Here is a 24,707-nt window from a genome sequence, read left to right on the forward strand (position 1 = left end):
GTATATATATTTTACAAAAGAGCTGCTTTTGCAGGACGTAGGCCCAGATTTACAAAGCCTTGCTTTGTCCTTGCATGGTGCTGCGTAATGCCCTTGTGCTGCGTTATGTTACATTTCGAGCTGGGAAGCATTCCATGGGTGGAGCATGTGTGCTGCCATGCATTTACCCATGGATTTGACACAATTCTTTTTTTTTTGTATCATGATTCTTTATTGGTTTTCACAAAGTTTGAACAAGTACCATGCCACCTGTGCATGGGTAACCACATTTAACATTTAAAAGTGAAACATTGTTATGCAGTGATAATAAAGGATTGGAAGGAAAAAGAATAAATCTTCTTCCCTTTCAAGACTAAGTTCAAAGCTCACAACTCTCCCACCCCATCAACAAGGGTAATAACAGAGATGAGAAAAAGTAACATAAACTGAGTGTGTGATAGTTATCAAAAAGCAGTGGGCTATCAAGCAATTACTCAATTAAAGTCTCCCCCAGTGATTCCCATGTTGTTGGTGGTATATAAATATCACACTTCTTACAGTGCCCATTCCATCGTCCCCATGCAGCCCCAAGTACGATGATACAATTCGAGATTTACAAATGTTTGTAAATCGGAGGTTGTGTCAGATCGGTACACCTCCCAGAGGATGGCATAACGAGGAGAAAAATCTTTTTAGTTAGAGTTATTCTTAGATAATCACTTGCCTTTCCTTATCTTCTTTTGAATGGTATGTTAGAATGGGAAAGAGAATGCTTCTGTTGTTTTGAAACAACACTGAACCAAATACAAAACATGTCGGTGTGCCAATAGGGTTGATTTATTTTAGCTGTAGTATTTGTTAGGATTTTGCTATCCTGGTGGTACTCACGTGAGCCCTATGGGTTCCATCTGTTACATAACTATGTGACCGTACACTCTTTTACATCTTGTAAGCATAGCTGTGCTTCACATTCCAGTCCAGCTTTCTGTTCCCTTAATCTGATGACTCGAGGTCATTGTAGTCCTCTCTGTTGCCAAACCCTGCCTACATTGTGTCCTGGTGGTGGATCTGTGTTCTGTATCTTGGTTCTTGGATTCTACAGTTACTTGTGACCCTCCTATAAATGCAATCTGGACTTTTCTCTCACTTGTCTCCTATTCACACTCCACTCCATCCTTTTCTGGTGCTTTCTTATTTTTCTGTCTACCCATATCCAAGTCTCAGTTCATTGTTCCCTTCATTGGTGGTTCCCCAATTCCTAGAAACTTGGAGGCTTATTTACAAGAGGGCGCCAGCGGAGTGTTACTTTTTATCATGCTCTGGTGGTGCAGGCTTCTTAATCATATCGATGAGCTGACGCAAAGCCACCCTGCATGGCTTTGAATAGCCTCATAGACATGGAGTAAGGAAAGGCAGTGTAAAGCATCAAGGAGGCATTTCATGGGCGCTGCGGTGGCTGTTCCCTCGCAACACCCATGGATTTTGATGCTGCCCCAGATTTATAACATCATGTAAACCTGGGGTAGCTGCCAAACTCTTGCACCTCCCCAGAGCAGGCGTAGGAAGGAGAAATATTATCATTTCTCCTCGTTTGTTCCTCTTTACATGTGTGCTACATTCTGCAGCACACATAGGGCGAGGACAACACCTGAATGGATGCCCCTTCCTGCACAAAAACAATCATGAAGGGGTCCTATTTAGTCTCATAATTGTGCACTGCAAAGGCAGAGAGGACAGACATACACCGTATCTGGTAAATGGGGTACATTTCTGATTGGCGTAGGGCAGCACAGCAAATAGACTTTCGGTGCTGCCCTAAACAGATTTTTTGTAAATGAGTCCACTGGTTTATTCCTTTCACCTGACTGACTACCTGCACCTTTACTCCTCACCTGAGTTTTTGTCTATTTCATCTCTTTGAGCTCAGTGTGCAGTGGAAAGTTTGTTTTTGCATTTTCTTCCTAATTCCTCTTTTGCAGGTTTACCCAGTTCATGTCCGGTTTCCTAATCACGCCCCAACCAATTTCTATCCTGTTTCCCTTCCCAGGGTTTAGGTGTTGTGTAGGCTAAACCCCTTGTCCTGAATTCTCCTGTCCCTGCAGAGAGCAAGCAGTGCCTTTTAGTTAGTTTTGTCTTTTTCACAGGTAGGTTTAGGACAGAAGTCTTTGTTTTAATGGTTGCGAGGTTTGTGACATGTTTGGATGCACAAACAGTTAACTATAATGTCACACATAAGCATAGGTAATACCCAGAGATCCACATAGATAAACAAAGAGTTGTGCTTAGAGAGTATAAAGTATTGTTATGAGAAAGTGATGTTGATTAGCCATATTGCGAGCTTTGCCTAAACAATGATTTCCATGTGACTTTGTGTGTGAGTGGTCCTTTGAGTGAGTGGTGTTCGAAACAGATGTGGGCATGAAAATGTTTGAGGACTGGTATCACTGCATGCACATCCGTGTCAAGCGGTGATGGATGTGATGCCATGTTGGTTAGCAGTATTACTTATGGTTTTCTTGAAGAGTGATATTGCAAGGGCCTGAATGTGTATGAATAACTGTGGGCCTGTGCAAGTGCCAGTGCACATGAGTACGTACATGTGGTGTTGCCTGTAATTACATATGGGTGTTTCATGCGAGTGATGCTTTGTGAGTGGCGTTGCATGTCATTGAATAGATTAACAGAGTGGCATATGTGTGGCGTGGAGTGAGTGGTGTTTACAAAATGGTTGTAAATGAGTGGTGTTGAGAGTGACTATGGGAATGTGGGCAGTTGTATTCAGACAATATGCTGTGGGCTACTGGTCATGATTGGGATTGGTAGTTTTCTCCTTTGTTGTCCCATGCACATTTTAATTTCCCTAAATTAACAGGTTCTCAATAGATTTTTAATATGAAAATTCTTTTCCTTGAACATTAGTTCTTACTGAGCAAACATTGTGGCCCTTTTCATTATAAGGATTCTTTGTAGTTGGTAGCAACATGCCTGCATTCTTGAACATGGTCTATGACCTCTAGCATGCTGCTGAAAGAGGAGATAACTGGAAACTTGTATAACATGGACCTGATGAAGCAGATTCTTCCTCAACAGATGTTTTGGCTTTTTTTAGGATGGAATCTGAGTCCACTTAGAATTAATAAACCTATGATGGAATGTAAAGCTTTTTAACATGGGCCTACCAATGCAACATCTACGGAAAATTTTCAGATTCAAGTTAATCCTTTCTACAAGATAATAACTGAACAAGAAATAATACTGATTGAATGAACTTTGATTTACTGTGCACCTCATGTCTAGTTATATCAAATAATAGTGTTCTTGCCAGTTTCCAGACTACATAGAGAGTGTAAACAGTGTAGGAGGTTGTTTACAATGCGGTGCACCTAAACTCTGTTACCCTTCTTCCAATGTAAGTGGTTAGGAGTGGTGGTGTGTCAAGTTCCTGTGTGCTGGTGTTGCATTCAAGTTTTTGTGTGTGAGCGGTGCTGCATGTGTTGGTCAAATGTTGTTGAGTGAGAGATATTCTGTGCTAGTGATGGAAGGAAGTGGCGATGGATGCTCGGTTAAGGGAGTATGGTGTAAGTAAATAGCTACGGATGAGTAGTATTGTGAGACTGAGCAACTGTGGGGAAGTGTAGATGAACAGGCGCTGGGTGAGAGTGGGTTTGTGTGAATTCTGCTTTGAGTAAGATGCTGTAGGTGATGGGTTATATACATGAGTGGTGGTGGGCAAGCGGTGGGGCAGGCGAGTGACTGTGGTTAAATAATGTTACTTGCATGGTGCTGTGAGGACCACTGCATGAAAGTCACCAGCTGAGAGGTTGTTACACGTGTCTCTGTAAGCAAGTTATGTTATGGAGGATATATAAAGCATACTATCACCTCATGTTCTTTTGTTACTAATGATAACCAAATAGGAAGTTGAAAGATGATATATTAATTAGCTTAGGAATTGGCTTCCTTCTAGAAAACGTGTGATATGATAGTCCTGAGATGATCTCAAAGAGACTTTCACAAGTTTGCAGCTAGAATGGACAATGTTTGGACCGCCTTGGTGAACATTTCTTCTTGGAGGATAGTTAATAGTTTGCAGAAGAAAGATCATAGCTTCCTATCAGGATTGTACGCCCTGTGATGTTGGCAAATAACATTTAGAACACTCGATGAACAATTAAGAGCACCTTAAAGATGAGGACAGCTTTGATGGGAAGACAGTGATCTTAGAAGAAGGGTGACATTGAAATAATAAGGTGCCAAAGAAACTAAGCGAGCCATTTGATTTCCCACAGCTTGAAGCTGAATTAATTTAGTGTTAATCCTTATATACAGCATTGTACTAATCTGACCTGGAACCTATCATGGCTAATCTGGCAAAATGCAGGTTCAAAAAGGAGGATGAGGCATAGTTTATCCTCATAAAGAAATAAATGGAAACCACAGCAACAACATGGTTCTCCATCTCTGAGGCGAGATAGATGTGGACCATCGGTTTTTACATCAAATTTGCTGGCATGGGGCATAGACCAAGACTGGAAGGCCATAAAGAGAAATGCCAAGGTGAAAGACCTTTACCAATAGCAAGAAAGTCAGTTTTGTTGTTTAACTTAAGTCAGTGGTGTCCCATCCACTCTCTGACTTCAGTAGAAATCACAAAAATATTGACCCTTCTTTCATTGGTCACTGAGTCTGAATAATATTTGGGTGTCAACAGCACAGCTGTATCGCCTGAGCCCATGAGATGATAAGATAGGGGCAAATGAATCATACATATACATAGCTTAAGTATGAAGATAGTGGCAAACGGTGTAGGATACCACAGTATAAACATTTACACATGTAGAGGAAGAGGCTTTGAGTCACTTTTGGGGTCTATTCTAAAGCAAAGAGGTGCAGCGTTGGCCAGATACCATTACCATCGAGCTAGAAGCACAATGCAAGAGCTATTAGGGGAGGACATGTCAGAACCACAGACCATGGAAACACTCTTGACCCTGATAAAGTCAGAAACACCATTTCAACTAATAAAGTTTTACACTAGCGCGCTGGAGGCACGCAGGCCGGGAATGCTAAAAGTCAGATTAGACTGGCAGCGAGATTTGGGAACCCCCACAGTGACCATATTGTTTCACCAAGACCAAAACGATCTCCATGAATGGGTGGCATAGACTTCTACATTTTTAATTTCTACATAGGGCCTATTAAACACCATGGAGGCAGTATCTATATGGATTGTGGGAGGACTCGAGGTGCCAGAGATGTGGTGAGGAAGAGGATGGGTTTATGCATACTGCCTGGCACTGCACTGGCTTTTATGAGAACTGGTGTAAGGTATTCCATGACTTGGGGACAATAGTCTGTGCAGAATTAGAACCAGACCCGAAGACAGCACTATTGGGTTATGACCTAGGCATAGAGAAAACTACCCGACAGTTGATAACCATTGGCCTCCTGCTAGCTAAGAGAAGAGTAACCATGAGGTGGGCGAGATTCCAAACGCCGAAAATTGAAGATTGGCATAAAGACATGATTTACTGCAACACACAATCTGATACATATAATGAGCTACTTCCTCCCAATAACATACCCAAAAGCTGCTGGGGGCTGTATCAATTCCATCTACTTAGCATAGAAACAGGAGTTGAACACGGGAACACAGAGGAGGACACGTGAAATGTGGAACACATAGTGCAAAAAAGGGGTTGTTAGGCAGGAGGGAGTCATTATCAATGGATAAGGAGATAGGCTGTTTGCGCATGGGTATGGGTGCAGTGGGACACCCCAGTGAGGACTACATTACTGATCTTTAAATGCTACTGCTTTTGTTGTATTATGTGCTGCGTCTAAGAACTATGATATGCCAGGTGGGGAGCTACCATTGCTGATCAACTGGAATGTATTGTTTTTGAATATGGAAAACTATAATTGTAGCGCCTCGTCAAAGATGTATGCTGTTACTAATGATTTAATAAAATAAAACATAAAAAAAGCAAAGAGGTGAACCATCGAGATACCATCTGTCCAATACAACTTTGTGAAGTTCTTGAATTGAATTGAATTGTGGTGACCAGTTTTCAATGCTGCAGAAAATTCAAACAATATCAGGCCACTGACACTGTCGACATCCACAGCCATAAACAGACCATCTAGTGCTCAAAGAATAGCAGTTTAGGTTCTTCTGTTAGGGCAAAAACCAGCTGGTGTATCATCAAGAATGTTATTTATTTCCAGGAAGAAGCAAAGGCGTTTTGCCAGGTGGGATTTCAAGAACTTTGATAACTACTGGTAAAAGGGTAAGTCAGTGGAAGCGAAAGAAACCTAGGAGCATATTAGCAAGAACCCCGTTATAGAATTCCAATAGAACCCCAGGATAGATGTCCTGCACATCTAACCTGGGCTTCTATTGGAATTCTATAACGCACATTAGAACATTGGAATGTTGGGAGCTCCATTGAAAACAATGGAGTGCTCCGGGCTTATTATAATGGCTGGTATAAGCCCGGAGCGCCAACATTCCAATGTGTCTTTGTTCACAGCTATGGCTGTGAACAAAGTCTTCAGGGAGCCGGAGGGGATTTGAATCCCATCGCGCTCCCTGAAGGCTTCGTTTTGTTAGAACATTCTGCCCTCTAGTGGCAGAATGTTCTAATAGCCTTATAGCCCTTCGTAGCAGGGCTATACCGGCTTTTAAAGTCCCGCTGCTGTTGTTAAAGTCCCTCGCCTTCGGCTCGGGCCTTTAACGCTGCAGCGGGCCTTTAACAGCCGGTATAGCCCGCTACGGCGGGCTATAAGGCTATATTAGCAAGCCCATTATCGCTGTTTTAGCGGCAGTTTCTTGCCGCTAAAACGGCGATAATTTTAACGAGGTTCTTGCTAATATGCCCCTAGTCCTGCTTTTACGAAAAGAGAAAGGGCTGTCTCTGTTTTATGAGCCACTTGAACCATAACCAGACTGTTTCCGGATGTACAGTGGTATGTTTAATTTTGGAAAGGACGTGAACCGGTATCGTATGAAGCATAGACCCAAATCTACAGTGATCAGGTGCTTGAACAAGTTTCTCTGAGTCTACTAGATCAAAATCAGACCAAAGGAGAGGAGGAGTTTCATTATAATGTGAGTGTGTGTACATTGTTGGTTAGAGGTCTTTGGCAAAACGAGCTCTAATAGTTCTAATTCTCAAGTAACACCTAAAATATCACACAATTTAGGGGAGAGATATTTAGGGGTCCATTAGGATAACGGGCGGCTCGCCAAAAAGCTCCGTCCGCTTTCAAATTCCCCCGCCACATTGCCATGGCGGGGGGGACCCCGGTGGATGTGAAGGCTGTTCGCCAGTTTTCCGCCGGTAGGCAATCCGCCCGATTGCCTTTCGGGAGGAAAAGCATTTTACATGGTGGCGGTGTCTGGTAGACACCGCCATCCATATTACAATGCAGGCGGGGAAAGGCAGGCGGTTTTTGACATTGGGGCCTCCTAGCTGGCCCCCAGGGATTCTGGGGGGTGGGGGGTACCTATCGTACCCACCTGCAGTTCCATGCACAACATGGCAGGCACCGCGCGGTGCCTGCCATGTTGTGCACGACTTGCCTTCTTGGCATTGCAGCGGCCGCAATGTCAGGAATGCAGGATGCGCCCGCCAGTGTGGCGGGAGCATCCTAATTTCACCTACGGGACCCCCACACCAATTGCGGGCGGTGTGGCGGTCCCATTCCACGACAGGATGGCGGGCGGACATAGCCCGCCCGCCATCCTAATGACCCTCTTAGAGTCAAGAGATGAAAAGGTAGAAAACTGTTCCCGAAAGTATATTAAAATATTTTTTGGTGTGTGTTTTTTGGCCAGAATTCTTGAGGAAGACTAGTTTTGACGATTGGTATTAATTGCTTTTTCGTAGATCAAGAGGATTTATTATATTCATTTTTGACTTTAGGATCATAATTGCATCACCAAATATATGCTTTAATTGCTTTCTGATGCTTTTGAAGTTTAGTTTATCTTTGAGACAAGAAAGGAGTTTAGCCTTAGTATTAATGTTTTTGGAAAACAGGTGCTAGTAAATCAAGTGCTGATGCAATATGGAAACAGTAATCTCTGCATATCCCTGCATCTTAGACTACTGATCTTCTATAACAAAGGCTGGTAAAAAAGATTTTGAATTCTGGCAATGACAAATTTCTCTTGAGGTAAGTACAATAAACAAATGAAGGAGTGTACCCCGAGGAGGAAAGAAATCAACGAGATACGTAGAGAAGGAGAAAAAAGGAAATATTATTAATTTTTAAGAAGACCCCTCCCTCACCAACCTAGTTGGTGACATGCTTCATCATTGGGGTCCCACCCGTGCAGCCGAATGACACTCGGGTGTGCTTCAACGTCTGATTACAGCAGAGCAGGTTTTTATCGCAACGATAGTGCAAGTGAGTGAGATAGTGAGTTAAAAATGTCTTTATTGTTCTCTCTAAAATTTAATATGGAGCAATAAGACAAGATTAAAAACAAGGTGTGATACCTATACAGGTTAAATTGACCTAGGGTATCTGTATAAAGTGGTGGTCTACATGTTTCAACCTTTTAAAGATATTACCAGGTTTTATTCAGGACCTATGCGAGGACCCGAGCGGTATGCACACGCTAAGGTGCACCCGTCCCTGGGTCACACATGAACCATGCAGTGTACTTACGGTATGCCAACCTTTCAGCCTTCTGTGAAAGGTAAAAAATCTGGAAGACAAATAAACAATCACACACAGCTGTAATGGCCAGTTCATTCCTCTCATCCGTGTCTTCATTGTGAAACTTATAACGTGGTATGTATAATTTTACACATACACCATGCAGATCGTACATTTTGTGCGCTGTGAGTTCACATAACAACAGTGTTTTTTTAGAACCGATCCGGAGTGCAAATCCACCCCTATTTGTAGTGTCATACCCACAATAAGCATATTCCCAAGTGGGTGTCATAACGCTCACCTGAAAGTGAGCCTACTATGCGGTGGAGCTATTAAAATATACACATGTGCACATCTCGAACTACTGTACTAGTGCCAATGTGGACAGACCAAAAAACATGTAGGAGGAAACAAGAATCACGCTTACTAGAGACTACCTTCTGTCTCGCCCCTTGGAAACCGTGGGGGGGCGCTGGTTATAGTCAAACACTGTCGGCGAAAAACACAAAGCAACACTGCGGTTTGAGTCACATACCTTATCCCAGTGTGTTAAGAAAAGCGGAGCCCACCCGCGTTTGGTTCATACGCATGTCATCAAACCATACCGCCCGCCTTCCTACCTAGGGAGACACCCTGTACGGAGACCCGATGATCCCATGGTGCATGTCCCGGCGGTTTTTAAACCGGATTGGAATCTGGGCACTTCCTGGAACGTGATGCGTGACACTGTCACATGGTTGCGTGATGACGTAAAAGGGGCGTGGCCGTGAGTGGGTAAATTCGCCGTGCTACACAGAGGAAACAGCACAAAATCTCCTGTGCAGTGTTGCAGAATGTAAAAATTAGCGCACACCTCCAGAAATAAAAAGAATGTCAGAACAGGTATACCATGGTTACTAATCAGATATACTGATTCAAGGAAAATTGTCAGAGATGTGTCAGTCTCATTTGCACCTTGTATTGGGAGTGAACGGACTCAGGTTAGGGTCTCCCTACAAGTAAGGTATGAAAAAATCACTGTGGTATATCCACAGTGAAAAAAACGGGAGAGACATCGCCCAGTGGAGGGGTATGGAAGGTTCATTAGCAAAAAAGGGGAGGTTCTTTAGCAAAGAGGGGAGCAATATTGACATTCATTTTAACTCTGCTTTAAAGAGTTCCACGGGATATTGTCATTTAAACCATTTTTATGCATAGACAATCTATAAACCCAGCGTTGTTCTTTTTCCAATAGACGCTGTTAAGTATGTTCTCTGGTTCTGACTGTTTTTTTGAAAAACAAGGTAATAGTGTACACACCCAGGACCAATGTGAGATGGGCTTCTGACTAGTTCTATTATTGTCCATCTCATGTCATTTGTAGTGTGGTTTGCCTGGAGGAAATGCTCAGGGAGTTTGGTTGTCACTTTTTTGCACCTGATTGTGCAGCGATGCTCACGTATCCTCTGTTTTACTTTTCTTCCAGTCATACCTACATACTGTAGGCCGCATGGGCATGTTATGAGATACACAACGTTCATGCTGTTGCAGTTAGTGTGTGCCCTTTGTGTCCAAACCTTTCCAGGTTCAAGGTTTAATGTTTTGGTTGCAGTTGTTAGATGGCACACACTACAATTACCACAGGGATAATGGCCCATGATGTTTGGTAGGCCCCATGCGTTCAATACAGTATTTGTGTTATCTTGTTCCCTTTTTCTGGGGCAGGTGGTTACAAGTGTGTCTTTTAGACTCCTCGCCTTTTTGAAGGAGAATAGAGGTTTTTCCCATTGAAGATTCCCTGTCTGGAGGATTCTCCAGTGTTTGTTGATAGAACGTGTCACCTGGTTGGAGACCGTACTATATGTAGTGACACGTGTTAGTGGTATGTCTTTCACTGTGGTTGGTTTTTCTTCTAGAAGGGCTTCCCGAGGTTGGTTCCTTGCACATTTCTGGCAAGTGTTCAGTATTCTTTCTGAGTAGCCCCTCTCAGACAACTTCATTGAAAGATCGGCAGCTTGGGCTCGGTAGTCAGAGGTTTTGCTACAGTTACGCCTCAGTCTGAGGTACTGCTCATAGGAGAGATTCTCCCTCAGTGCCCTAGGATGAAAACTTTCAAACCTAAGGAGATTGTTCTTGGCGGTTGGTTTATGATGTGTTCTTGTCTCCAGCCTACCATCCTCCTTTGTGATTATAATGTCTCGGAACACCATGGTGTTGGTGTCTATTGAGTGGGTTAACCTCAGGTTTTTGTCACAAGTATTAATCCATGTGATGAAATCCATTAGAATGTTACTCGGTCCTTGCCAGATGGCAAGGACGTCATCAATGTATCTCTTCCAAAACACAATAAGTGAAGAGAAAGGGTTGACGTCACCTAATATATATTTCTTTTCAAAATCGAAGGCGTAAAGCCCTGCCACACTGGGGGCGAAGGTACTTTCCATGGAAGTCCCGTTGGTTTGGAGGTACAGATCTCCCTCAAATTCAAAGTAGTTCCTTTTTAGGGCAAAAGAGGCGCACTCCAGAATGAAATGTTTGGGTGTTTTATAAGTCCAATCTGTCTCGTTAAGAGGTTTTCTTAGAACTTCCAAAGTGTCATCCTGTAAAAGACTGGTATAAAGGCTTTCGATGTCAAAGCTAACCAAAATAGTTGTCTCATCCACGGTAATATCCCTTGGGAGATTGAGTAGACTCTTGGTGTCCTTTAAGTAGGTTTCAGTGTTCTGTACCAGGGTTTTTAGAAAAAATCACAAAAACGTGATAGGGGTTCAAGAAGAGATCCTATTCCAGACACGATTGGTCTGCCAGATGGAGGAGTTTTGTTTTTGTGCATTTTGGGCAGTGTATAGAAATAAGGGACTTTTTCTTCACAAGTCGTGAGAAAATCTGCTTCCTGTTTTGAAATGTGACCGCTGGCCTCAGTGGAGTCCACCAGGGATTTTATTTCTTGTTTCAATTCCTGTGTAGGATTGGTTGTCAGGGGGATGTAATTCCTTCTATCAGTTTGTAGACGGAGGCATTCTGTTTGGTAGGCTACCTTGTCCTGCACTACCACTCCTCCCCCTTTATCGGCCTGTTTAATGACAATGGTGTCACAACTCCTCAGTTTTTCCAGAGCCAAATTTTGTTCTTTGCTCATATTAAATAATAGTTGTTTTGCCTCCATTTTCTTAATGTCATTAAAGACTGCTTGCTCAAATGTTATCACCTCCACTGGAACCGTGTGGGGGGGGGAAACATCCTTTACAATGCAGACAATATAACTCAATGCCTTTACAACGCAACTATTACTCAGGTACACTTACTTTGCATGATTTTACAACGCATGCCATTACAACGCATATACAAGTACAACGCATGATTGAACAACACATAAGTATTGTATGGTAAGTGTTTGTTATATTTTTTGATAATGTATGTGTAATAATATAAGTAATATTTATTTATAAAAAATAATTTTATTGTAGTTTTTAATATTTAGGTATTAATATTGTTATTAAAGAATTCATATTTTTGCTAATTAATTATAATACATTTTTAATGTAATAGTTATACATTTTGACCCGAGTGGTCAATCTATCATCAAGACAACTTACGGATGGAGAGCAAAAACTTCTGGAGAAAGGTTTGGGATTTGTCCCAACACCGAAGGAAGATCCTTTCAGGTTACTTCAAGAACTACATCAATTTTTTCCGGAAAGTCAGATTCAAAGCCTTTTTTCAAGGCAAACCTGACACCCCACCGACAGAGACTGGCCTAAAAAAACAATCCAAGTTCACCTCTACAGCGGCTATGACACCACATGAGATCCTCACATACGAACAAGCCGTCCTCAAAGATGTGGGAGCCATGAACCAGAAGCGACCATTCAATAATCTTTCAAAAGAAGAAAGAACTATCCTTCAAACCATCACCGAAGACACTGACATCATAATTAAACCAGCAGACAAAAGCGGTGCCATTGTCATTCAGAATCTGGATACCTATGACACAGAATGCACCCGCCAATTGGCAAACACTGCATACTACGAACCTATTTCAGAGGATCCTACCAAACGCCTGATCACTCGTATTAAGAGCATGATCAGCGAAGCATCTGCAGAAGGTTGGATCTCACACCAAGAAGCAAACTTCCTTACCACTGAAGACCCACGGACACCTTATTCTTACACACTACCCAAAATTCATAAAGGGATCAATCCCCCACCGGGTCGCCCGATTGTTTCCGGCATTGACTCTGTCTTGGAACCACTGAGCAGGTTCTGCGATTTTTACCTACGCCCTCTGATGAGCAAAACCCCATCTTATCTCAGAGACACCACTGAGGTTCTCAACCTCATAGAACATTTTCCTGAGCCTGACAAGATTGACTTTCTAGTGACCATGGACGTAGAAGCCCTTTATACAAACATTCCTCAGCACGCCACCCTAGAGGTACTAGAAAATACTCTCCGTAACATTGAACCCTGGCCTTATTTGACACCTATCTCATTCATCTGCGACTGTGCTTCCCTAGCTCTTAAAGAGAATTTCTTTGCCTTTAAATCACAACTCTTTCACCAAATACAAGGTACGAGCATGGGAAGTACATTCGCTCCTAGTCTGGCCTGCCTGTACATGGCCCATTTTGAAGAACAACACATTCTTGGAGAAACCAACCCATTTAGCCAACATATTTTACTTTGGCGTCGTTATATTGACGACATTGTCCTGTTTTGGAACGAAGGGGTCGAAGAACATTGTATCTCGTTCTGTAATTGGGTCAATACTCTAAACCCCTTTCTAAAATTCACGAGTACAAGATCCTGACATGAGATTCCTTTTCTGGACCTTCTCATCTCTTTGGCTAATGGCTATTTACACACCACCAATTACAAGAAACCCACAGATAGGAACAGTCTCCTGACTTATGATAGCCACCATCCCAGGGCACTTAGGAACAATCTACCGGTGGGCCAATTCCTGCGTCTTCGCAGGAACTGTGACACTGTCATGGAGTTTGAGAAGAAGTCCAACTTTCTCAGGGACAACCTCAAGAAACGTCACTATCCGAGCAACATTATTCGCCAAGCACAAAAGAGAGCTAGGAATAACCCTAGGGCTGCCCTCCTCGAGATAAAGGAGAAACCCAAATCAGACATTATTACATGTGTCACCACATTTACGCCCAGTTCTAACAGAATACAAAAAGTCATCAGAAAACACTGGGACATATTGAACTCAGGCACTTTCGAACCGGGCCCCCCGCCACTCTTTGTATTCAAACGCACACAGAATCTTAAAGACCACCTCGTGCATACGAGGCCCAAACTACAACTACCACGTCAACCTACATTGTGGGCATTACCACCAGTAGTAGGCCATTACCCCTGTGGCTCCTGCTCAACCTGTGCAGAAACCACGATTTCAAAAGAAATCGACCTGGGCCTGATAACACCCTGGCGCCAAACTAGACACACGAATTGCAATACCACTAACTGTATCTATACAATACTCTGCCCCTGCAATAAAAGATATGTGGGCATGACCACTAGAGCAGTCAAGATACGCATTGGTGAACATAAGAGCACTATAAGGCGAGGCAGAACAAATACCAAACTACTCACACACTTTTCAGAACAGGGACACACTGCGAATATCTTGAAATGGACCATCATTGTTTCCAATCCTAATTGGACTAAACGCTCTCTGTTCAAGCAAGAACAGCGATGGGTCCATAGATTGAAATGCGACACCATGGGCCTCAACGACGAAATCCCATGGGTCGAATTAACCTTTTGACACTAAATACAGAGGTACTCCATCGCATTATCTAGAGATGACCTTACAGTCTTTGGTTTGTCCTATCCCCCTATTCTAGCTCCACTATCCTGCTTAGGGAACTCTATTCCCTCCTTTTTTCCTCATGTTTTTTTTTTCCTCATGGTTCTTAGAAACGATTACTGGTATACAACTAGAGAGCTAATCAACTCTTAATATTCACACATGCTACCAACAACTGCACTTTAACATCAGTGTTAGTAACCCACAAATTTTTTTTTTTTTTAATAAACACACCGTTTTTTATAATAACACTGTAAATAACGTTACGATACACAATTCCTGTTTGACCGCCATTTTTTACCAATAACTCGTCCTTTGCACATTGACACAGGGCTCCCTAGTATACGCAATTCAAATGTATTCTGTCCTCTGATCCAAAAAAAACCTTCCAACATGGCCGCCGTTTCCCCACCACATTCATACGGCAGTGCCACCGACATAATACGCCAATCAGGGAGACTAAACGCACACGTCATCGCGTTTCATCTAGACGCCGAGACCCGCCTTAATCACCAGGTCAGTGTCAATTAGGAAGCATATTTAAAGCCCCACTCCCTACCCCTCCTCATCAATCCCGGCACACTACGGAGGAGGGGTAGGTTTCCACACCCTGGGCAGACGAGCACTCGTGAGTACTTTTGTAACCAAAGCGGTAGTCTTCTCTTCTCTTTACGATACCATTAGAGAACGCCGTCCACCCGTAAAGGTATTCTGACACCACATTCACTCTCCTCAGTTTCTCGACTTGCTACCACCGAGGCGCCGACGGAACCCATCCCCTGAACTAGAAGGGTAGGCGCGCTGCTAAAAGATTATGCATGAGTATTAATGCAGGAATGTTTCCCCACCTAGCCGTTAGCTGCACGCATTAGTTACACAGTAACTGTCGCACTTCCAGCTTTCGAAATATACGATATGCGTACCTATTGACAGCTCCGCCATCACACTAGTTCCTGCCTCTTGAGCACAGATTTGGATAACTCTTATCACTAGTCTCTACCATTGAAACCGAACCGCCCACTACGTTCTGTTCTAGATGACATTATACATTCTGCTGGCCATATGCGGGGGTGTTTTTATAAGGCACACGATCATTAATAATCGCCTATAGAACATGTACCCCAGCACAGCGGTCAGTTGCACAGGGATAATCACGCACCAGGTCGATTTACCTGCATGGTTATGTTGTGTGCATGCCTGTTTGATTGAGCACACAACTGTGTTTACTTGTAATATGAACACAACATGCGAGTATTATTTGACCATCATTTCAAAAGTGAATTTCATTATTTGTTTTGTTTTGTCTCTTTTCTCTCCATACTTGTTTTTTTCTTTCACCAGGTTGGGTATAGGTTCCTAAAGAAAGAGTTCCTATCAGCGCTTGGACGCTTAACCCCTTTAATATTAAGGTACTACAGGTTCACAGTTCTTTGCTTCCCTGGAACCTGTTTTCAAAACATTTCTTCCCACCTTATTTCCGGTCCTGACGAAGCGCTAATGGATCCCCTATGGACCAACAGCAAAGCGCGAAACATGTTGACCCTATTTCTGTAGGACTTTCACTCACCACTACACCCATCCTGAGAGCAGCGGTAAGTCATACATCTGCCCTCTACCTTTTTTCCAAAGAGGAGCTCCAGGATTAATTTTAATTTGTGCCATACGGGACCCGTGAATAAAAACTTTGGTTCTGGGTTCCACATAGCAATTTTAACTCACCAATTAACTTTCCTTTTTTATAGGCCCAAACACCCCCATGCACAACTGCGGCATCTCCATAAAAGATCTCCGATAAAGAGCCCTCTTGCGGGGCCCGTGAGGGACTGCAGCGCCACCCCCATGAGGAGTAACGCCCGATGATGAAGCATGGCACTCGAAAGGGTGTGTGAGGGCACTATATTCTGAAGGAGAAATTCCCCCACACTCACTTTGACCCAACCGCGCGATAAGCTCACACACCAACTCATTGGTACACTTTCTATTCTCTGAGGAACAGTTACCCTCCTAGTATATACACTGTATTCTGAGGGAGCACGGGTACTGGACCTCCTCTTCTCTTTATAACTACGCTCCCGGTCCCTCACTCTCTTTGTATCACGATGGATATTAATACTACTTTTTAAATTATTATGTAAACATTTATAGAAGATTCTATTTTGATTTCAAGAGAAGAAAATAATTCTCAGGTATTAATTTTGTTATTAAATAGTTAATATTTATGATAATTATTCTGTTTTTTTAAGATTTTGGTAAAACTGTATGTAAATTAATACTCCGGTATTAATAAAATATGTACGAATTTATTTGTTATGTAAAAAGTTATAGAAAACATTATTATAAGGTTTATGTATAGTTTATACATAAATAGTTATTAATGTAAATACAGGTAAGTATTATTAACAATAAATGGTGAAAAATAATAAATATATTTAAATGTAAAGTATATGTAAATTAATAATTATTAATGTCATATTTTTAAAACATAAATAAACATGTATAAACAAATACAAGATATGTAATGTATTTCTAAAAATTTTTTATTAATAATTTAAGATATTTAGAATAATTGAAATGAATTAAGAAAAATATATACAAAAATAGAGTACACAAACATATTTTATAAAAATATTTTGGTATTTTATTATGTACAATAACATTTTATAATTCATTTTTTTAATAACTTTCTCACACTTTTCCATTGATTTCAATTAAAGAAAATGTCCTTTTTTCATTTTTACTAAAAGACATGACGTCGACACATCAACTTAAGTTTCATCATTACGAAGATCGTCGCTGGAGAGAACAGAAGCAAGGGAGAGCTGCGTTAAGGTAAGACAAATTACATTCTTAAAATACATTGAGGGCAATTTAGCGCAGCCAAAGTCGTGATAAATGTACCTCCCCATTCACAAGCCTGTGCTAACAACCGACAGCACCACTTTTCCCGCGTTAGCATCCGCAACAAACATCGCCACAGATGACCCCGGCAACTATCGCTAATGAGATGCAGAGTAGGCGTTCCCTAGCAAAAAGCAGCGACAACATCACTCCGCAACATTCTCAACGACCAGACAGATCTGCGATAGGAACACTAAACAGCCGATAAGGCGTGTTAGCACCACGAAATTAACACCTGCTCAGACCTGGTGCAAAGTCGGACCACAGCCTGCACCAGACAAGGGAGCACAGCCCATAGCCACACATGAAGAACAATAGATGCCCCCGAGCAACTGAACATGCAGCATGGACACCGAAGAGGGCCACAACACCCATCAACACCACCCCCAGGCCCGCAACACCCCCCACCCAGGTCCCCTCCCATCCCCGGACAAGACAAAGAAACTGCACACAAACACCACGAATCCCAAAACAAATATTTTGCCTGATGTCGCACAAGCAGGAAAATCAACATACATGCTTTGCCAGAAAATGGAGAATCACTCATACAGCAATGCAATCACCAACACAAAACACCATTTAAACAAAAGCCAAAACAAACATTCCGATGAGTCGTAGCGGGTCCTCACTGGACAATCTGTAGGACACAGCCTGGAAGACAAAATCCAAGAGAAGAAGGTGTACCATGCGCCCATTAAAGGAAAGCGAGGCAGAGAGAGAGCGAGGAAGAGAGACGGAGTGAGATTGCATAAGCAGAGCAAGGCCTCTCGGGCACCTGGCTCCACATGCCAACTTGTGTGTGTGTATCGCCATCAGTATACCATGAGCCCGAGGCCATGTCTCAATCTCAGCGCCAAAGCCACATCACATTCCGAAAACGCAAGTAGCAGTCAGACAAACATCATGGATGAAAGCTCCATTGTTCCAATGCAGAAGGTGGGAGGACACCTGCACCTCGGACCTTGGTCCAGAACGCGGCTGGAGCACCCTGAGAGAGATGCCATGGCAGATGGGGACGACTCCCACACCACGCATTGCGCCAATGAACTATCCGACTTATCCACACCCCACACACAGAAGCCCCTGCCTGAGGTACCCCCGCATGGAATGCCCTTGACACTCATGGAAACAGCAACCCATTCTCCCCAACGTTGCACACACATTCAAATCATTGCCCAGAGCTGTGGCATATACTCCACACAACTGCCACAGTCCAGAAGAGTGCCAGTTCCACGAGACACACCAACGCAATGGCAGCCCATCCTGGGCACATGCACAACCCCCATGACGTGGAACAGTACCGTGCACGTATGCTGCATTTACTGGGCGCACGGCTACTGGCAGTGCTGCGGATCAGTTACCGGCTGACCTTCCGCCTTGCCTACGTCACCTGCGTCCAGCCCTGGTTCCACTGCCGAACATGCACATTCAAGTGTCCCGTGGATGTCTGCCTATCCAACACAACCGTAGATGAATTGGATTATGACTTGTGTCTGCACCTCCTGTTGGAACACGAACAGGAGTGTAACCAAGACAGCCGTGCATGGGATGCCTTGACATACAGCGTATGTATTGGCAGTTGCGCATGGGAGATTGCACAATTCCTCGTGTGCAGTGACTACATCAAGGCGCTCCCCTATTGGGCTGTGTTGCGGATCGATGAAACGGTGTGGGCTGAGCACACCTGCCCGGACCAGTTAATGGATTGGCTCTCCCTGGTGTTCCTTGAACACGACAATGACGTACTATTGGAACACATTGCACATGAAGCTGCGCTGGCATTCATGGACGAGTAACTACGTTCCTGCAGCCACATCGGATTGTCACCCACAGCACAGGTCCCAACAACTTGTTGCATCGTGGGGAATGCTCAGATATCCCACCACAAGAGAGGACATGTCTGCCTTCTTCAGGACTCTGGATGCATGTGCGTTGAACTATGCGTGTGTACACACATCTGTGCAAGGTGATACAGGTCCATGGTCAGAGCAACACATCGTCGTTTGGCAATGCTACCAATTCGGACACACTGCTGGGGGGAGAGTACACCCATGGCACTGTAGCACGACATGTGAACCTGATGGACCCTGCTCACTGTCAGCAGAGCAGGCAATCGGCGCACTCCGGTGGCAGAGCACTATGTAGATCCCATGGGCAGTGAGTCATGCCCCCTGACATGGGGCAATGGGCAGACGCCAAACAAGACATGACTCGTCCAGCAAGGCAAGGTGAGCTGAGACTGTTGCCATCCGTGATTGTTGTCCCTTTGGACTCACCCTTTTCTGCACCTCGACATTGTTCCCATGCTGCGTGTAAGTGTCTTAAGCACGTCCCTGCCTGTTGTGGCCGTAGCTTCGTCCGTACTGACACACAGATGCCATTAAAGTCAATGTCACTCCACTGGTGTCTAACTGTGATGTGTGATGATTAGATTGTCCACTTGTGTGCCAAAATGAGCATCGTCCCCACACAGGGAGGAACTGACTGACGCATGTGCAATGGGGGTGGCTCCCTTTTGCAAGCCGCACATTGTTTTGGGATAGTTGCTGGCCAACCTGTGCACTTACGTGACTTCAGCAATGTGAGTATGGTGTCCAACCTCTGACCATGTGGAGCAATGTCATATATCATAACAGAATGTGTTCAGACAGATGTGTGTGAGTAGGTATGCGACGTGAAGTTCTGTTGTCACATGTGATGTAGGACTCCACTCCTGGCCTGCTACCGATTCGGTCATCCCTACACACAGCCCTATTCAATACATGGACGTGTGCCTATGTTGGGGGGTTGTGAGATTGTTGTGGATGTGCAATGGGGACACAGCTAGTACTCACCTTCACAGTCACCCAATTGTCCATGTGTCTCAGGGATACACATGTGCATAGCTGTCAGTTACCAGAGTGTACCTTCATATGTAATCATTGTCCCTACATCCAGCCATACTTCCATACGCGAGTGAACATAGTCATGACACATCTGTGTGATTTAGAATGTTTTATTCACATTCTGGTGAATGACGGAGCTTGAGCTGTACATAGCCATCCAAGCCCACATAAAATGAAAGCCTAGTGGCGGGCCAACCAGAGTCCTTTGGGGATTGAAAAGTGATTAGGAAGAGGGGGAGTGCAGTCCGCAGCAGGATTGCTGTGTAATTGTCCAGCAGTGAATATATGGCAGTCCGTGTCGTGGTCCGGGGGAATGTCGCAGAGTGTTCCGGGGGTCAGTGGGAGGTATTGTCCCAGGGCATGGTGCATAGGGCATAACCAGGCAGGGATAGGCCATTTGGCGGTGATAGTGCTGGAGCGGGTAATTTGAAAATGTTTGTATACCCTCTCCATTTTGCATGTTTATATTAATTGATTAATTAACTAATAGTAATCTTATTAAATGATTTGGTGGGGATACTTCCCAACCTTACTAATATATGAAATACACGTGGGATTTGCATGGCCTAATTAATACGTTAATTAAAATATGTACGCATACTAATGATAGACAATTAGAATTTTGCATGTTATATGTTGCTTTTGTGGCGTCTTTGTGATTTGTGCTTTATAAAGTGAGTATAACCCGCATTAAGTGTTGCTTTTGCTAGATAAATACACACACATATGGGTATTAGTAAGGGAATAACATTTTATTAGTCATTTCTATGTTTTAATTACGTTTTTGTGTTTCTTTGCTTAAGTTGTCCATTCGGGCCAATTGAAAAATGGCCACCCTTTGTATTTGGCGAGACATGAGCTACTTCGTAAGGTCCTGAGTGAAGTGCGCCTGCGATAACACCAGCAACAGTGGCTTCCTCATGACCCTAACCAGACTGTACCCATCAAGGAAATCCCGGGCGACAAGCCAATTCTCCAAAGAACAATGAAGTAACTTTTTAAACCGGAACGATCAAGACCCATGAACTAATATACATTACTTTGGTGGGAACCTGTCATCCGATATTGGACTGACCAATCAGAGAATGTGAAAACTTATATTGGATACAATATTATGTTGTTTTTCATTATAAAAACACATAGAATAGAGAGGGATAGAGCGCCTTCTTTGATTTCCTGACGTTATGCTGACGGAGAGGACGGTGACACTGCAGGACAGCTGTTTCCCTGAATCTTTAACGGACTGATCGGATGCCCAATCTCCTGATGAACTGAATTTTGGCATTTTATGGGCATAGAGTGACAGAACAACTGAATTTGACTTAGAGGACGACAATTAGCCAGAATAGGTAAATATGATGGTCAGCTGCTTGAATAACTAACAATTTTATTTGCATTAAATAGATAAAGATTGATTTGATTCATTACAGAAATGTGTTGGGTTGTTTATTTACGGGGAATGCATTAAAGCAAAGTGATTAGAGAATTAGAAAATCGATTAAACCAGCAACTAGCGGATCCATGGCCAACCCATGAGAGGAGTACCAAAAGGTGAAGTTTAGGGCCTAATGAGTTAAAGAAGGTTAGGTGAATTTATTGCTCATTAGGGACAAAGGGTATTTCCTTTAATTTCAGCGAATGGAACAATCACCTCCTTAGAAAAGCAGACCGATAGAGAATGAATGTTGGTGTTATGGGCCCCACCAGCGAATGTAGTGATTGAGAGTGTGTGTGAAATCTTTTGGTCTGTGACGGAGGGAGGGATTTTATATTCCACGCTGCAGCAATAGATGCTACTGCCTCCTTCCTGACACAGTAATTATCATCCCCATCTTACTCCCCTGATACAGGTTCTGTGTCCGGTGTGTGTGGCGGGGTGATGGCTGCATCACTGTGCACCACTGACACATCAGACTGCAAAGGTGATGGGGCAGCATCACTGTGTGCCACTGACATGCCAGGGGTCGGAGCGGTGTGTGTCGATGTTCCCGCTTCAGTCATCTGGGACAGGCTCAGTGGCAGCAATGGCAAGATGATGAACCGCAGGGCATTGAAGTTCCCAGCTACTACTCGCTGGTGTCCAGCCGTGGCAGCCATGCTTCCAGCCAGCATCTGCTCCATGGTCTCCATTGACCGCCGCATCTGTGCCAACTCTGTGCTGTCATCGCTGGTGCCTGTCTGACCTGACAGTACTTGTATTCGATTAATGGCCACATTGAGGTCAGCCAAGGTCTGTGGTGGAGCACGGTGCATACAGGGGGTGTCCGATAGGGACTGTACGTGGTCCCTGATGGGATCAGACACCCACGTATGGAATCTAGTTTGGCTGCCACAAGCTCGAAACCCACCCGCAGCTGTTCAGCCAACTCCACCTGGCAAGCCCACACATGCTATTGGAACTCCATGTATTGGTCGGGGGGGTCCTGGGAGACAGCCGTGGTGGTGTGTGTTGCCTGGTGTGTGGTCTGTGCAGGTGGTGGGCTCACCTCGGGGCAGCTGGCCTGCCCTGCTCCTGGGGATGGGGTTCGGAGGCTGTCCATTATCCATTGGATGGCGTCATGACATATGTGCAGGTTGTCCTCTTCATCATCTATGATGGAAAGTGTGGTGTGCTCTGCAGGAGGTGTTATTTGTCCCTCTGCAATGTAAAGGGGAGATGCAGGCTAACCGAGTTACACATGTATGTTGAAGATTTGCAGATGTTTACATTCAGACTGCATGCTAATGTACATTGTGATTGTTTTGGTGGAGCTGGCTATTAGATGGCAGTCAGTGTGGTTTTTGACTACATGACGGATGTGTAGTAGTACCCGTACATTGTCATCACACAGTGTCAGGCAATGCCAGATTTGAGTGGACAGTTACTACGCACGTGCGGAACCTGTTGTGTCCTCTGTCCTGTGGTGTTGGTGTTGCACTTTGTGCCACATCGCCATCATTGCTGATGTTCTGTGCTTGCTATGTGTGTGTGCTGCATTGTGGGTGAGTTGCCCCTGCAGCTCTGATTTCGTGGAGCCTTCTCCCTTTGAGGCGGGGTGCCTTTGAATTATGTGCTTTTCGGGGGCTGATTTGTTTATGACTTGGGCCATATGTGCTCTCGGACAGATTTTGTGGCCTGGTGCATTGTTCGTCTGCTGCATGTATTGTGCGTCATGTGTTGTGGGTGCACGTGGATATGTCAGAGTGTGACCTGCTCCTTTACAGATGTGATCCTCACTGGGCCACCTCATGTCGATTCGTGGGCCGCCATGTCATGTTTTTTGGTTGCTGCCATGCTATCGGGCATGCAGTGTCACTTGCATAGTCAGTGTGCGTCACAGACCCGCTGCTTTGCTGGATTCAGCACATGTGCATGGGTCGGTTGTGATATTGGTGATAGGGAGGGGGGCCCCTTTGTGCACATTGTGGACAGGGCCTACTTGGTGTTTCAATGTGTGCTGCAGTGTGCCAGAGCTATCAGGGACATGTTCCACGATCATTGTGGGTGTGCACTGTGCTGCACATAATTGTGCATGTGTGCCATTGTGCTCATCTCCCCCCGTCCCCCCAGTCCCTGGTTGTTACTCACCATGTCGTTGTTGGGTCAGGTCGTATTGCGCTGTGTCCAGGGCCCCAAATCCTGCCACTGTCTCCACACTGCTGACTGTGGCCACCATTTCCTCCAGCTCAACCAGCTCCTCCTGTGTCGCAGGACTCCCACCTCCTGTCGCCGTTGCTGCCTTCCTGTTGGCGGCGAGTTTCTGTTTAGTTTGGCTGTGCACTTCATGCCAGCGCCTCTTGACCTCCTCCATTGACCTCCTCGCCACTCCGTCTACATTAACGTTGGTGACGATGGCCTGCTATATTTCCGCTTGGGTTGCCAGTGGAGGTGCTGGACAGTTGTTGATGGTGTTCTGCCACCTCCGTGACGATTATCCGGTCTTCCGGTCTATCCGGTCTTGTCTAAAACCCTATTAGAACGCGAACAACGATGGGTATACAGACTCAAAACCCACATCATTGGATTAAACGATTCAATACCATGGAACCAACTCACACAGAGATAACACTCATTATGAATAGTACAACTGAAACATAACCCCACATTCAAATCTCGTAGATATAGTCATACCCTGACTTAAAACCAAAAACTATGGATACTAGAGATTGAGTGTGATGTTGCCTTGTAGCAACCAATGGCTAGATTACTTGGTTTTCTATTTTTCTCTATTTTTCTTTATTTTAAGACCAATAGCTTTTGACCCTCCAACGACACAAATAGGTTGCGTTCCGCGGTGGGTATATCCGAAAGAAATTAAAGTATTGATCCAACAGCTAGCCTCTTGAGCCAGGCGTCTGAGAACCAGGTGGCGGTCTCCTTTGAGTATCCCATGAGATACATTCTCTATATATTTTTTAACTAGACTCTCAAACCCAAGTGGTTTAAGACATATCGAGATCACACACTCTCGTCAGACAGTTCATCCATACGG

At 44.1% G+C, this 24,707-nt stretch overlaps 1 protein-coding gene across 2 annotated transcripts in view; it reads left to right on the forward strand.

Annotated features, from left to right (window-relative positions):
• Window positions 1–24,707, forward strand: part of LOC146808977 (sialic acid-binding Ig-like lectin 14) — a 305,142-nt gene that overhangs the window by 204,018 nt on the left and 76,417 nt on the right. The gene's annotated exons all lie outside the window — the stretch shown is intronic.

Source organism: Triturus cristatus, chromosome 7 (assembly GCF_964204655.1).
Source record: "Triturus cristatus chromosome 7, aTriCri1.1, whole genome shotgun sequence".
Classification (NCBI taxonomy): Eukaryota; Metazoa; Chordata; class Amphibia; order Caudata; family Salamandridae; genus Triturus; species Triturus cristatus.